The 14847-nt window shown below is 39.9% G+C and overlaps 1 long non-coding RNA gene across 1 annotated transcript in view; it reads right to left on the reverse strand.

Moving 5' to 3' along the window:
- The window catches only part of LOC110350251 (uncharacterized), a 20949-nt gene extending 12734 nt beyond the window's left edge, over nucleotides 1–8215 (reverse strand). The window contains exon 1 of the long non-coding RNA XR_002396713.2: nucleotides 1044–8215. This is a non-coding gene — a long non-coding RNA (uncharacterized LOC110350251). The remainder of the gene's footprint in view (nucleotides 1–1043) is intronic.
- Between the last annotated feature and the right edge of the window lie 6632 nt (nucleotides 8216–14847).

Consider the following 14847-nt stretch of genomic DNA (forward strand, 5'->3'; position numbering starts at 1 on the left):
TGGGACAATGTGGGAGGTTTCTTGGTAAAGGAAGAGCAAATAGTGTATGACATACTATACGGACACCACACACACACTGCACAATACACTACACCTATATCACACACATACACAAATACACACACACACTGTGCACACGAACAGCCAGCTAACCTTCAAGAACAGAAACCTATGTTAAGAACTATTTGACTGAAACACATTTAAGAATCTAAGGAAAATTATAAATCCTAGAATTATAATGTTTTGCAATTGTTCAATCTAAACTGAAATTCTGTAGATGAAGAAATTAAGTCTAGCTGGAAGCAAGAGTATCTGTTCTCATTCCTAGGCTGGAGCCATTTCCTTAGAACTGAGTACTAGAGAGGATGCCCTGTACCTCCCCTAGAGTTTTAGACCCAGACATTAGCAGTTTTCTATCTGTCTCTGTCTCTGTCTCTGTATGTCTGTCTATCTGTCTCTCTCTCTCTCACACTCTCACACACACACACACACACACACACACACACACTCTCATACTCACACAGAAGAAAGGGAGGCAGGGAGGGAGGGAGAGAGAGACAGAGGGAAGGAGGGAAGGAAAGAGTTTGTTGCTTTCTCTCTTTATCCATGTACAAGGCTATAGGCTTTCTTTTCTATAAAATGTATAACTCTGTCACTTTTGTTTTAATTTGAGCACCAAATCTGGGCCTGAAAACTACAAGAATGAAGGTGCAGTGTTGGCTGAGTATCAGAGCAAAGATGACAAGATGTGAGGCACTGCCCACCCCCTCTTGTCACACATATGTCCCTCACTTCCCCACACTCAGAGGTCACCCTTCTCCTTGGTGCCCACAAATCCTGGTGTGAGGCTCTGATCCCTGCTCTTCAAAAACCGCCCTTTTCCTGGGCCAGGAATTTAGCTCAGTGGTTCCACCGTCTGCCTTGCAGGCCCAAGGTCCCAAGTTCAATCCCCGGTACCAAAACAAAATAAAAGCCACCCTTTTCCTGACTCCTCTTCCCAAGGCTTTCTGGAATTCCCTAGGAATGTAAATCCATGGTCTCACTTGGAACAGCTGCTGCCAGGATCCGTGCTGGTCACTGGTCATTTCATGATGGCCTCTCCAAGCTCAGATATCCTCACTTTACCCTGAACATGGTTAGACAGGCCAAGTCCCTATCCACTCAACTGAGAGAGCTTTTCATTCGTGGGGCCCAGTGAAAGACAGAAAACTGATTTGCCCTCAACCTCATCTCCCGGGGCTCCAGCAGCTTCTAGTTAATCATCTACAGAGTACAGCTCTGCCCCCTGAGGCACTTTCTGTGCCTTTAACCAGGAAGTACTGCCAGGGTCCGCCATGAGTTCCTCTGTGGGTTTTTGAGGCCAAGGACTCTACCACACAGGGCAGGAGGAGTCTATTTGGGGTGGTATGGATGGAGCCCTGGAAAGCTGGCAGGCATGGAAGCTGTCTCCTCTGTGGTTGGGGGAGGAGATCTGCCACATAGCTCCACTGCCTGCATACAAGTGATGCTTTCACTTGGATGGTGCCAGATGGCTCTGGGGTGGCCAAGGGGCTCATACCAAGGTTCCCTCAACCCCCTGCTCCCCAGTACAGGAGACTCCTGAGTTACCTCCCTGGAGTGGAGGGGGCACATAGATGGCTTTACTCATAGCTTTCCTGTGTGCTTGCTATGGCATAAATTTTGTGCCCAGAGCCCTAGAGCCCTCAATTTGCAAGAGCCTGATTTGGAAGTTTTAAAGACCTCAATATTCATATTCTCTCTCTCTCTCTCTCTCTCTCTCTGTCTCTGTCTCTTTCTTTCTCTCTCCTCTGCCTCTCCTTCTCCCCTCCCTTCCCCTCGCATCCTCCTTTCTTACTGTATACTTACTATATAACAAGCCCACTACAGGCAGGACCAAGAATAATGAAGAAGGAGAATGAACAGAAAAAAATATTAATATTTTAAGACCTCTTTTCTTTGCATGTTTTAATGAGCTCTCAGACATTTGTTGTCCCAAATTTTAGGATCTAATCTTGGCGCACCTCCGTATACTCTAATGATGACCAGACTTGAAGCTGGATGTGGTGGCACACACCTCCAATTCCATCACTCTGGGAGGCTGAGACAGGAGGATCAAAAGTTGGAGACCAGCTTAGGCAACTTAGTGATACTCTGTATCAAAATTTAAAAATAAAGTCTCTTAATTCAATTACCAGTACCAAAAGAAAAAAAAAGACATGAGAAACCAGGAGGGAGGAAACCTGGCCAAGACAACTGTGAGAATGAAATCAGATAATGACAAATATCAAAGTTCCAGGAACAGAGTACATTCAAACCTTCTCTGCTTCTTAGTTTATTCATCTGCAAATGTAGATAACCCTTAGATATGCAGGTTAGTTTCATGTGGAAATTTTATTACATGCACATTGGGAGTTTTCAATAAATATTCACTAAACTCTAAAACACTTTATTTTTATTAGAACCTAAATTATATCCAGTTGTGTCTTAGTTCAGATCACTGATTACAAAGGCAGCACTGTGATTCCTTGGAGTTTAAATAATATTAATTTTCCCCTTTTCCTTAGAAAGCTTGGTGTCAGTCTTCAGATCAAGTACAGTACTTGATTCTATTTTCTATATATTTTTCTCATTTGGTCTATAAAGGCAGAAGTAATGTTTCCAGAATTGTTATAAAGAAGGGTCAATTGGATTAAATACAGGATTATTCTGTGAGATTTGATGTTGCATTTATATAAAACATAGCTGCTATAAACATTCATGTGCAGGTTTTTGTGTGAACACAAGTCATGATTTCTCTGGGACAAATGCCCATGTGGCAGCTGCATGTTTAGTTTTTTAAGAAAATGCCCACTTGTTTTCCAGCAGAGCTGTGCCACTGGACATTCTCACCAGCAATATGAGGTGAATTCAGTTTCTGCATAATCTTCCTCTCCAGCTTTTGGAAGTGTTGACACTTTCTTATGCTAGCCATCCTAATAGCTATGTAGCAGTAATATCTATTGTGGTTTTAATTTGCATTTCCCTAATGGCTGATGATTGTGAACATCTTTTCAGGTGCTTACTTGTCATATGTAAACCTTCTTTAGTGGGATGTCTCTTTATGTCTTTTACCTATTTTATAATTGGATTGTTTGGAGTTTTTCTGTTGGTTTTGAGAGTTCTTTACATATTCTAGCCCTTTATCAGATATATGGTTGCAAATATTTCTTCCTTATTCCATATTTTGTATTTTTATCCTCTTACCATGATCCTTTGCACAACAAATTTGTAAAAATTTTTATAAAGTCTAGTATACCAATTTCTGCTTTTTAAATGGGTTATGGTTTTGTTGTCAAGTCTAAGAACTTTCTACCTAAGTTCAAATTCTTAAAAACTTCTCTGTGTCTTTTCTTTCTTTTTTAACACTATTGGAGAATGAAATCAAGGGTTTTGCCCTGTGCTGCACCCTCAGCCCATTTTTGTATTTTATTTTGTGACAGGGTCTTGCTAAGTCACTAAGTTGCTCAAAGTAGGCTCAAAATTGCAATCTTCCTGCCTCAGTCTCTCAGAACGCTGGAATTATAGGCATGTACCACCAGCCCTGGCTCTCCCTGTTTCTTTCAAAAGTTTTATAGTTTTACATTTAAGTCTATCACCCACTTTGAGTTAAAATTTGTATAAGATGTGCAATTTAGGTCAAAGTTCATTGTTTGTTTTGCCTATGGAGGTTAATTGCTATAGCCCCATTTATTGAAGACTAACATTGAACTGTTTTTTCACTTTTATTAAAAATCAATTGGGCATATTTGTGAAGGTTTATTTCTGGATCCCCTGTAATGTTTCCCTACTAAATTCTTCTTTTCAAATTGTTTCTCTATTCAAGTTTCTTTGCCTTCTGATATAAAATTTAGAATACTCTTGTCTATATCCACAAAACTTCTTCTTTTTTTTTTTTTGGTACGGAGGGTGGGGGATCAAACTTGGGTCCTTGAGCTTGTGCAGCAGGCGGCAAAACCACTGAGCTAAATCCTCGGCCCAAAACTTCTTTCTTGACTCTTAATAGAAATTGAGTTAAGCTTGTACTTTACCTGGTAACAGATACTATCTTGGGAGGAGTCCTGGACTAAGTGTAACCACTTCCTTTAATGAAGAAATTCTCAGACTTTAATATACAACTATGTACAGTGTGAATTCTCAAAAAGGAAGGGATGTAGCTTGCATACTTCTCAAATTTATCTCACCATGGAACCTTATTTATGAGATAGTTCCTTATCTTAGAGTTCTGAGGGAGCTTTTGGGGAATGATAACTACGGGACAAATTCCAATCTCCTAAACCTGGTCCCAGTACACCCTACAGTCAGATTCATCTACCTTTCCAGCCTTGTTATACAGACCCCTGCCAACACATACACACACACACACACAAACACACACACACACACAAACACACATGGAACTATTTGATGTTCTGCCAACACTTCTTGTTCTTTTTCTATAGAAGTGGAAAGGGATTTATCATGAGAATCAAATAGGAGTCCACCATTCTGAATTCTTGTCCCCTCCATCCACAAGTCCATTTTTACTCACCAAATGAAAATGCACTTTCATGATTTAGACTGGAAACTTGACAGAAAAGATTCTAGGTCCTTCTTCTGTGCTAAAGAAACTTATCAGTGAAGGACATGCCCACACATTCACATGCACATTCACAGACACGTACATGCTAAACAAGCTTGAATATTTGGTGTTGCAGGTTAAGAAGCTTTGGCTTTGATATAGTTTTTAGATTACTAAAGAAAGTTACAATTTTGGATTGCTGGGAGTAGGGAGACTGAAGTAAATATGACTAAGAGTACACAGACACTTTGTCCATTTTGAGTCACAGTGACAACTGAAAGCAACTCAAAGAATAAGAGAGAAATTTCAAATTTTTCTTCCTTTCTTTGGTTAACCAAACCCTTTGATTGTCTGAAAATCAGTCTCACTCAGACCTTCAGTATAGTGACTTCTTGTGACAAATGAGCCACTCTTGGGACAAATGAGCCACTCCAGGGCTCTGTAGACAAGCATACTGCTCTATGGAAGTTAGGCACCACGCATCAGTATTTCATTGACATGAAAGAGAAACTTGACTAGGTGATTAAAACAAGTGGGTTATTTCCCTTAAATAAGAAATCTGGAGGGCGGGGGATTTAGCTCAGTGGTTCCACCACCTGCCTTGCAAGCCCAAGGACCAGAGTTCGATCCCTGGTACCAAAAAAAAAAAAAATCCGGAGGCCACTCCAAGTCTGCCCATCCAATGGTCCTTGATGCCATCAAGGATTAGATTCCTCCTATCTTTCTGTTCTGCAACAATTAGTGTGTGGCTTCTACCTTTCTTATGTCTAGGTCCCGATAAGAAAGAAAGAGGAAGAATAAGGAGCAAAAGGCATCTGCCAACTTTTTATGGGCAAAACTGGCTTTTCAGAAAGCCTTATCTATTAGGCTTTCATGTAAATCCATTAGCCAGAACTATGTTACAGAACTACCCTAAATAGCAGGAAATTTAGAAAATAGAGATTCTTTTAGGGGACAAGTTGCCACTCATCCCAAAATAGGCCTTGTTGTAGGAAAAAAAAGAATGAATATGACACAGCTAGCTGGAGGAGTTGCCAAAATAGAAGCACCAAGATACCTATACTGACAGGCAGAGCACTTGTACCTTCTGTAAGCATCTAAATAGGCATTTTAAATAAATGTACAGGCTCTATTTACCTGCCTGCACTGTAATGCGCATATGAATCTGACTGGAAGTTTCTTCAATATATAGTATTTAGCAAATTGCTTACACAAGGATTACCCAATATTCCTGGGATCATCTGATTGAACATTTAAAGCCCACTTTCAGGATAGTAAAGCATGGTGTATTATAAAAATGGTAGTTGTCTGATCTGGAAAAAACTGATTTTTCCCAGGGACAAAAAGATTGGTAGACATTTGCATGGTGAATTTTATTTATAATTTAGTGAGTTCCACTCATTCACACATTTATACACAGCCTGAAAAAGATTGTCTCTTTCCACTTGCTGTTGCTTTTTCTTTTTCATGGAAATTGTTGCCAACGGGTCCAGTGTGTATTTACTATGTACCATATGGCTTGAACTTAAAAACTTGGTTAAGCTTCAGACATAAGCTTCCCAACAAGTCAGATAAAAGAAATGTTAACAACATATACAGTAATTGGGTCAGTGCAAAAGAATGATTTATTCCTTCCGTAAAGATACAAGAGAAATAGTCATTAAAGATACAATCATTTGATCATTTCCAAAGAGGTTTATCACAGTTTCATGCAAGACTTTCAGGAGCTTTCCACTTGTGTGGTATGACAGCAGAGCTGAGAGAATTGAGCATTGAGCTGGCCTCTCCTCCTGTCACCCAGGCCAGGTAGTGTTTTTCAACAGCACTTGTTAATCCTGTTAAATCTTAAGTACCTCTTGGTTTTATGTGCCATACTCACTTTCATTTCCATTTCTCACTGACCTTGCTGTCTTTGTGTAGGTTGAAGATCATCTTATGAAAGAATCATATAGTTAATTCTAGAAAAATGCTAGGCTGAAGAGCTTGTGTATAGCCTGCATTACAAAGGACAGACACAGGATGAGGGTCCTTATTGGTAGCCCATCAAATTCATTTAAGATCTATCGATGACCAAATGTCTTTTAGAGGTTGAATTTGGTGACCTGGCCATTGCATATTTGTCTTTGTTTTTTTAGAAGGGGAAAAGGAATTTGTCCTAAGGTTGATTCAGCTGAGTGGAGATGTACTACACACAGGAATAGAATGCATATTTAGTTGGTCTAGCCATGCTGAAGAGAAACTAGCCTTCTCTACAGAACTACTAGTTGTGTATACCTCTTGGGCCATCAATTTCACCTCCAAGTGTTCAAATACTTTGATTTTTCACAAGAATGTGTCCTGATTTTTTTTGGGGGGGGTGAGTAAAGCATTCTACTAAACAATTCATTTTTTTGATACTGAATCCAGCTGTTGGAAGTGACTGATGTCCTGGAAGCCATGGTAACTTCTGAAAGCAGTGTCTAGGGATTAGATATAAGCATCTCAAAGTCTTGACATAGCTACCTGTGTTCCCTAGAACAGGAGTTATTTTCACTGGGTCTCACAAACCATGACAAGCTGCATAAAGGAAATTCAGAATCATCACAGGGTCAACAGGAAGCACGTAGGATTCTAAGCCTTTTCCTTTCTTTCCATCATTGCTGCAATTCCTGCTTTAGATGACTTTCTATACTTCTTCTTGCTTCTGCCTTCATAAGATCCATTGGGTTTGAGAAAACATTCTTCAATAAAATGCTCAAGTTCAGAAAGAAGCTATTTGTTCTCACCCCAGATATAAACTGTTTACTCTAAGAAACAGCTACATTTCTCTGAGGCCATGCTGGTTTCCAAGCAGACAGTACTAGAAATATACTATGCTCCAGAGGCACTGCATTTTCTCACATTCTCCCAATTGATTTGTGTAATAAATGAATTTTAGTATTTACTCTAAGATCTGTATTTGGCATCATGAGTTCTGCAGTAGCTGTACATTACTTTTTAAACACCTCTGTACTTGCTTCACTTTGTGAATTATTTAGAGTATTGTTATGCTGTGGGCTATAAAGCAAGTTTCTAAAATGGCTCTATGTGTTATGAAAATGGGCAGATGAATAAATCATGTTAGAATATTCATAAAAGAATGTGAAAGAATATCTCCAAGGGGAAGAACCTGTTAACATAAGGGTCGATGATGGTGACATAATCAGTTCAATGACAAGAATAACCTTCATACAGATCCCAAGTAGAATCCTTTAATCTCCCTGGCTCAGAGGACACATTGGCCTGTTTATATGTCATGCTGCTGAACTTTATCCCTGCTGACTATTTTTGCAAAGAGCACTTACTACCAAGATTTTGTTCCAGGCTTTTGGATGATGTTTTATATGCAAATAAAAGTAGCAAGAGATTAAAACAGAATTTCTATTGAGCTCAGAGAATAGATTTTACCAAATTTCAGAACAAGAATGTGAAACCAGTTAATCCCATGAGGGTAAAAGGCTTAAGGATAATGACTATTGTATAAACTCTTCTAAACAAAAATAAATTATAAATCAGGGGGAATTGTATTCTACATCATCCAAATATAACTTTCCATCTTTGAATTTCTTTCTTACCTAAGCCTAATATTTAAACTTTAATTCTATAATATACAAAATGAATTTTAAATATCTTTAAAAGATTATGTGTATCTATAATTCAAAAATGGTGATGGCAGTGCTCTACTGTCACTGGATTTTCTCTTTCCTCCCTCTTCAGTCTAAGCCCACACATCTTCTCTCTGGGGAACAGGCCAGATTTCACCTTTCTGCTCCTCCTCTTTGGCCCTCTTGGTGTTTCCAGTACTGAATTGTCTTCAGCCCCTTCTAAAGAGTGCCAGGGGCTCTCACTGATGGAATTTGCTAAACACCTCCCTCTCCTTTACAGTGGACCCTTGACTTACGAAGTCAATTCATTCCTCAGAGCTGGCTGTTGTAACTCAAGCTGGTTAATTGAAGGCTCAGGCTCCTCTACACAGCCTCCAAAGTCTCTCTCCTGTATACAGGCAGATCTCAGTGTCCTTAGAGAGATATTGGCCCAGGATTTTTCACTTAACCCCACACAGGAAAGGATGCTATAATGTTCCTTCTGGAACTCTTTAAGGGTTAAATCTGTATCTGAGACCATCTGGAAGCACAAGCGGCCAGCATTTGGGTCAAAACTTAAGACTTTGTTCATAATTCAAACTAAAATTCTGGTTATAAACCAAGTTGTTCATATGTCAGGCCAGTCATAACCTGAGGGTCCATTGTACTTCCTCACAGTGCTACTTACTTCTCCCTCAGGCCCTTCTCTCTGCTAATGCTTCACTCCTGTGATTGGCAGAGAACAGAATGGCCAGCCTCACCCTGCATTTTATACAGTCTTTCTTCTACCTTCCCACTCTGTCACCCTGAACTCAAAAGATCTTCCTTCTTCCCATGCCAACATTAAGAACCCCAGCACATACCTTCTTGTCAAGGATGCAAGTACAGTCATTGCCCTTAAGGCCTCTAGCCCTGATTCTTAGATTTTTATAGGCAGGATTTAATATTTGAATGAAGCAGAAAACCCCAAATTACCACCTTTTGATGTTGTTCTTAATATATGCACTAAACCAGGTAGTCACAGACACACACACACACACACACACACACACACACAAAACCTTACCAAGAGCTAAACAAAAAACTAAAGCACTAATGTGAGTACACTTCACCATGTCAAACTACAGTACCAATACTATTACTGTTACTCTATTGTTGACCTTCTCTATGAAATAATAAGGCAGCATAGCTGAGTGGTGCCATGCTCAAATTCTGCAGCTTTGCTACCAGACCAAATTTGGCAAGCTCTCTATTTCTCTATGCCTCAATTTTTGCATTGGTAAATGAGATTAAAGTCCTACTTTATGGGGTTGTTACAAGGGTCCAAAGTGTTAATATTTGAGCAGGCAGAGATGCACTGCCTGGATCCTGCTTCAAGGATGGACTTGCCGCTCAGCTGCAGGGAGTATGGTCCACAAACTCTTTCAGCTCTCACCTACTCGAGGCTTTCCCAGGTGCAAAGTGCTGCCTTGACTAAGGTCACAGCCTTCCTGAGGAACCCTATATTTGATGGCCAGTTTTGGGGGGAACCAGGCCATTTTGGCCCAATGTGGGACCCTGACAGGCAGCACTTGTCTCAAGCTCCCTCCAGTTGGCTGAGACTTGCAGAGCTAGGCATCCAGTTCCACTTTGTCTTCCCTCAGAGGTGTTAATCCCTCATAACCACCTCACACCCCAACTCTGGCCCAACTACTGCTTCCAGAGGACCCAGTCTATGGTGGTATTTGTCAAGTATTTAGAGCAATACTGGCACATAGTGAACACTATGCAAGTGCTTGTTAAATAAGTTAAAGTAGCAATCTGGAAAGGCCACACTTTCATTGCTCATCCCATTTAGAGAAGATGCTCATATTCAATATCAGGTTACTCTAAAGAGCCTGAGGTTTACCCAGTAAGAGGAAGAAATAATACTTCTACTTAATATAGCTGCTATATTGCTATACTTGTGCTTTGAGATTTTTTTCCACTATTATTTTTCCTGTACTTGACCTTACAAATCCAATTTTTCATTGCTGGAAGGGTATTTTCTGACATTTTAAATTTAGGTTCAACAACTTGGGCTAATGTTTAACATGTAGTGATGTAAAGCCCATAGGATGTCTAGAACCAGCCTTCTTATGATGGAAAAGACACCCCTGAGCAGAGTCAATCCAAGGAGAACTGTTCTCATGCTGTGAACCAGGAGGAGAATGGGTGGACTCCACCCTTAGGACCCTGGAGTCCGAACAGCTATAAGGTTGTATTTTATCTGCTGATATGTGGCTATACATTATTCATTGGTCCGTTTGTTTGTTCATTCATTCATTCATTCATTCATTCAAACAACAGATCTTATATCTAATTCCATAGCCATCCTGCTCTCTAGACTCTTAAGTCTTTTAGGTAGAAAGGCTACTCCAAATAATAAACACAACCTTTGAAGAGAGGGGCAAATACTCTCCAGAAGATGAGTGTAGAGAATACATTCAAGAGCCTGGGCCAGCTCTGCATAAGGGAAGACCTCTTGTAAGAGGTGACATTTGGGCCAAGAACTTAAAGATGAAAAATAAGAAAAAAATGCTGTAACCAGCATATTGTAGGCAGGAGAAAGAGCAAATGTCAAGCTCTGAGGAATGAGTAGCCTTGGTAGCAAAAGACCAAAGAGGCCAGTTTGGGCTGGAGAGTGATGAATAGGGGAGAACTCAGGCCCCCAGGTAATGTTGGAGAAGCAAGTCAGGTCCTGTAGGCCTTGAAGACTATGGAAAAGAACTAAGATTTCATTAGCCCTTCCCCTGAGTGATTTTAAGGAGGGTTGATGCTACACAATTTATATTGTTTAACTTTTTAAAAATTATAATTAAGTCATGCTAATTGTGCAAATTAGTGGGTTTCACCATGACAATTCCACACATACATATACTGTGCTTTGATCACAATTTATGTTTTTAAAAGATCATGCTGACTAAATGTAAGCTCAACACCGAAGAAGGGAACTAAATTATGATTTGCTAAATGATATGGGTATTCTTCGATTCTTGGGTGATGCTCTAATTTAGCATTGTGTCATAATTACTACGGACTCTGGTGTAAGCCTGTGGTTATTTTATGAGCTTCTATTAGAATACTGAGATTAAAGAACATTGTAGATTAAAATCAGCACCACACCTGAAAAAACACTCATCCTGCTCATATTCAGAAATTCTGCCTGTCCTCTTTTCTCATTAAGCTCATTTTTTTGCATTTTCATTTATAGCATATCACTTGACATTCAGATAACCTATATAAATCATCTGATGTCACTCCTTGATTGTAACTTCTCTAGAATAATTATTAGCTATATTACTTTGGCTTGAATTGGGATGATATACATTTTTCTGCCTAAGCCAGCTATAGCCTCGTGATCAAAAGAGAAAAGGATGAATATCAGTCTCCTGAAAAATCAGAACTTACCTATTCCTGCCTCCCAAAGAAGGATCATACAGAAATGGCTTGTGTTTACTTGATTTTAATTTTCTCTTTCAAGCTGGGTGAGAATTTTCCTACTAGATCCTCCCTATAAAAACAGGCTATAGGGGAAGAAAGATCCTGCTCAAGAGGAGAAAAGGAGCCCACCTCTGATGGAAGGCATAGGGAAGAGTCTGAAACACCAGGAGTGAAGTGGGCAAACTTGTCCAGGGGAGAAGCTGGAATTATGGGCAAACAAGTCAATGTATATTATTAAGTGATTGATGCCTAAGGTGAGCAGTACTGGCTGGGAAGACACACATGTGGGAAGATTCCGGATTGATGTCAAGGGAAGCAACTGTTAAAAGCTGAGAAACCACCAAATGGTAGAAATTTAATACTTGTACCTCTGCTCCAGACATCTCAAAAAAAAAGGCAAAAAGTTCCTTTCTTCCTCATGATGGACTTTTCCTTGACATTAAATCACTGGGATCAAAAATAAGCACAGACAAGCTGGTGCTCACCGGAAGCTGAAGGAGGATTGGAGGATCGAGACTAGCCTGGGTAACTTAGCAAGACCCTGTCTCAAAATTAAAAAATAACAACAGGGCTGGGGATTTAGCTCAGTGGTTCCACCGCCTGCCTCGCAAGCACAAGGACCCGAGTTCGATCTCCGGTACCGCCCCCTCAAAAAAAATTTTAAGGGACTAGGTAGGATGTAGTTTGATGGCAGAGTGCCCCTAGGTTCAATCCCCAGAACAAAAATAAGAAAATAAAATTAAATTAAAACCCCACAGACATTGATTGACTTTGCTTCCTCTCTCTGAGTGTGACAGTTAACTGATTGTGCCAGTTTGAGTAAAAAATGCCCAACCAAATTGGATCAGCATAGTTCTGAGTGTGACAGGGCATTTACTGAAGACAGAAGACCCACCCTAGGGAGGCTTGTCACCTGAATGGTGTAAAAGGGAAACAAAGAAGGAAGGGTCACTTCTGATGCTTTGGAGGAACTCCAGTCTTCACCTTCACCTTCACCTTGGATCTTGTCTTCTGGTTTCCAGAGCAGATTCTTCAGCCTTCCATCCCAGACCCTTTAACCTCCTGATATGGACTTGCACAGGACACTACATTGAGCTCCAGGCCTTCAACTGGATCCCTCAGATCTCCAGTGCACAGACAGACCTTTGCACTTCTCCACACCAAACTCTGTGGGCAGCCATTGTAAGACAATCTTGTAAATTCTTATGTATTTGTATATCTTGCATTAAATCTGTTTTGTCTAGTAAGCACTGACTGACACACTGTTACCTTTATTTCTAGTCATTAAAATGAGGATTGGTTTTCAAGAAAAGCTGAAAATTCTGCCTCCTCCACTCTACCCTATACACACACACACACACACACACACACACACACACACACACACCAGGAAATTTTGAAAAGTGGTCCCCAACCTAATGCCTCCTGAATTTATAGAGTTCCAACTAATTTTTAGGTTTAGGAGCAAAACTGTGACAAGCAAGAACATCATTGTGAATGAGTGACATGATGATTTAACAATGTAGACTGCCAATTTGAACTTCTGTCTTAATTTAAAATGTTTTCAGGCTGGGGTTGCAGCACAGTGGTAGAACCAAGCATGCACAAGTCCCTAGATTCCATCCTCAGCACCACACTTACATTTTCTTCAATGTTTTGCTCGATTTTTCTCTATAAAATAATTACTTGAACAATTCAGGCTCAAACTCACTGTATACCAGAGAAACTGGATTTACATAGAAAACATGTTACCTGATTGAGAATGGGTTGGAACCAGTCCCAAAATTCAAAGTATTTCTTTTTAAAAAATGTTATTTTATTGGTACATTTTAAGTATACAATATAATGACATTCACCATTGGAAATTTGCACCTTTACATAATCTCTTGGTTCTTATTTTTACCCCCTTCCCCTGCCCTCCCTTCAACCCCTCCATCCCTCCCTATTTACAAAGATTTTGTTTCCATTCTTTCATTTTCTCATATTAATTCCAAGGAAAGAAGGGGATGGAATTAATATGAGAAAATCAAAGCATTTAATTTTCTTTTTTTTCTGGGCTATGTTGCTATGTTGGCAGGCAAGCTGTTAGATCCATTGGGAATATTGTCAGATGGAAGAGTGTTCAGAGGAGGAATCTAGTATAATATGAATGTAGGGAATGAAGGGAAGGAAAGAATGGCTTCCCTCTATCCTGGGTTCTTTGGCTGAGCTATGAATTAAATTGACAAAAGACAGATTATAAGGAAAAAAGCATACATGCACAGGAAAGTCCCATCGATATATGAGACTCAAAGAAAGGGCAGGTGATTAAAGCTTACATAGCGTCTGGAGTTACACAAAAGGATAGCGGCTTTGGGCTTCTTGGGGATGATGGTGACATAAGTTATAAAAGGGCGAAAAGGAAAGTGGTGAAAGATAGAGGTTGACCAGTTAAGCAAGTGATAAAAGTTGCCTATGGCACCCTTCTACCTACTTTATTGATGTAGATTTTCTTTATACATGTAAATTTCTTTTACAAAAGGATAGCTTTTCAGAGCTACTTCTACAGGCAATTTCTCAGTATATTTTGGGATGGCATATTCTGTTCTCCTGCAGCTATATTTTGAGATGGCGAGTCCTGAGCCCGGACATTAGGATAGTAGAGAAACCCTTAAGAAACACATATTGAAGAGCTTTAAATGCAAGTCTGTGTGGGTTATTTTTTTAAATGATCAAAATGTCAACTAAAACAGCCCAGCTCAATGAATAGTTGAGGCACACCAGGCATGTCTTCTCTGAATCACTCAGAGTAATCAGGTTTAGATGATTAGTTTAAATTCCCAGGTGCCTTCCGGGGGTTAGTTTGCTCAGAAGCTGTGCTGCAATGACTACTACTCTGTGTCATTTACTTTTTAAGGAGGCCAGAAATCCATGCCACTTAAATGTTTCCTCTAAAAAGCAGCTGCCCACCTGGCAGCTTGCCTCCTGTTTTCCTCCTAATGGGTCAGGACTTCCAAATCACGGTTGAATCGGAATCTTCATTTCCTTATACCCAGCTAAGCCAGGCAAGTTTCCATTAAATAACAAAACTAAGAAGCCCCTTATACCACTTGACAACAAGAAAATGAAATCACAGAGGCAATGAAAGGGAGGACTATATGCCAGCAAATGAAAACAGAAGCATCAAGTAAGACAAGAATATAATTA

The sequence above is a fragment of the Heterocephalus glaber genome, unplaced genomic scaffold (assembly GCF_053883595.1).
Source record: "Heterocephalus glaber isolate CG9 unplaced genomic scaffold, H.glaber_assembly_v1.0 deba00001457, whole genome shotgun sequence".
Lineage (NCBI taxonomy): Eukaryota > Metazoa > Chordata > Mammalia > Rodentia > Bathyergidae > Heterocephalus > Heterocephalus glaber.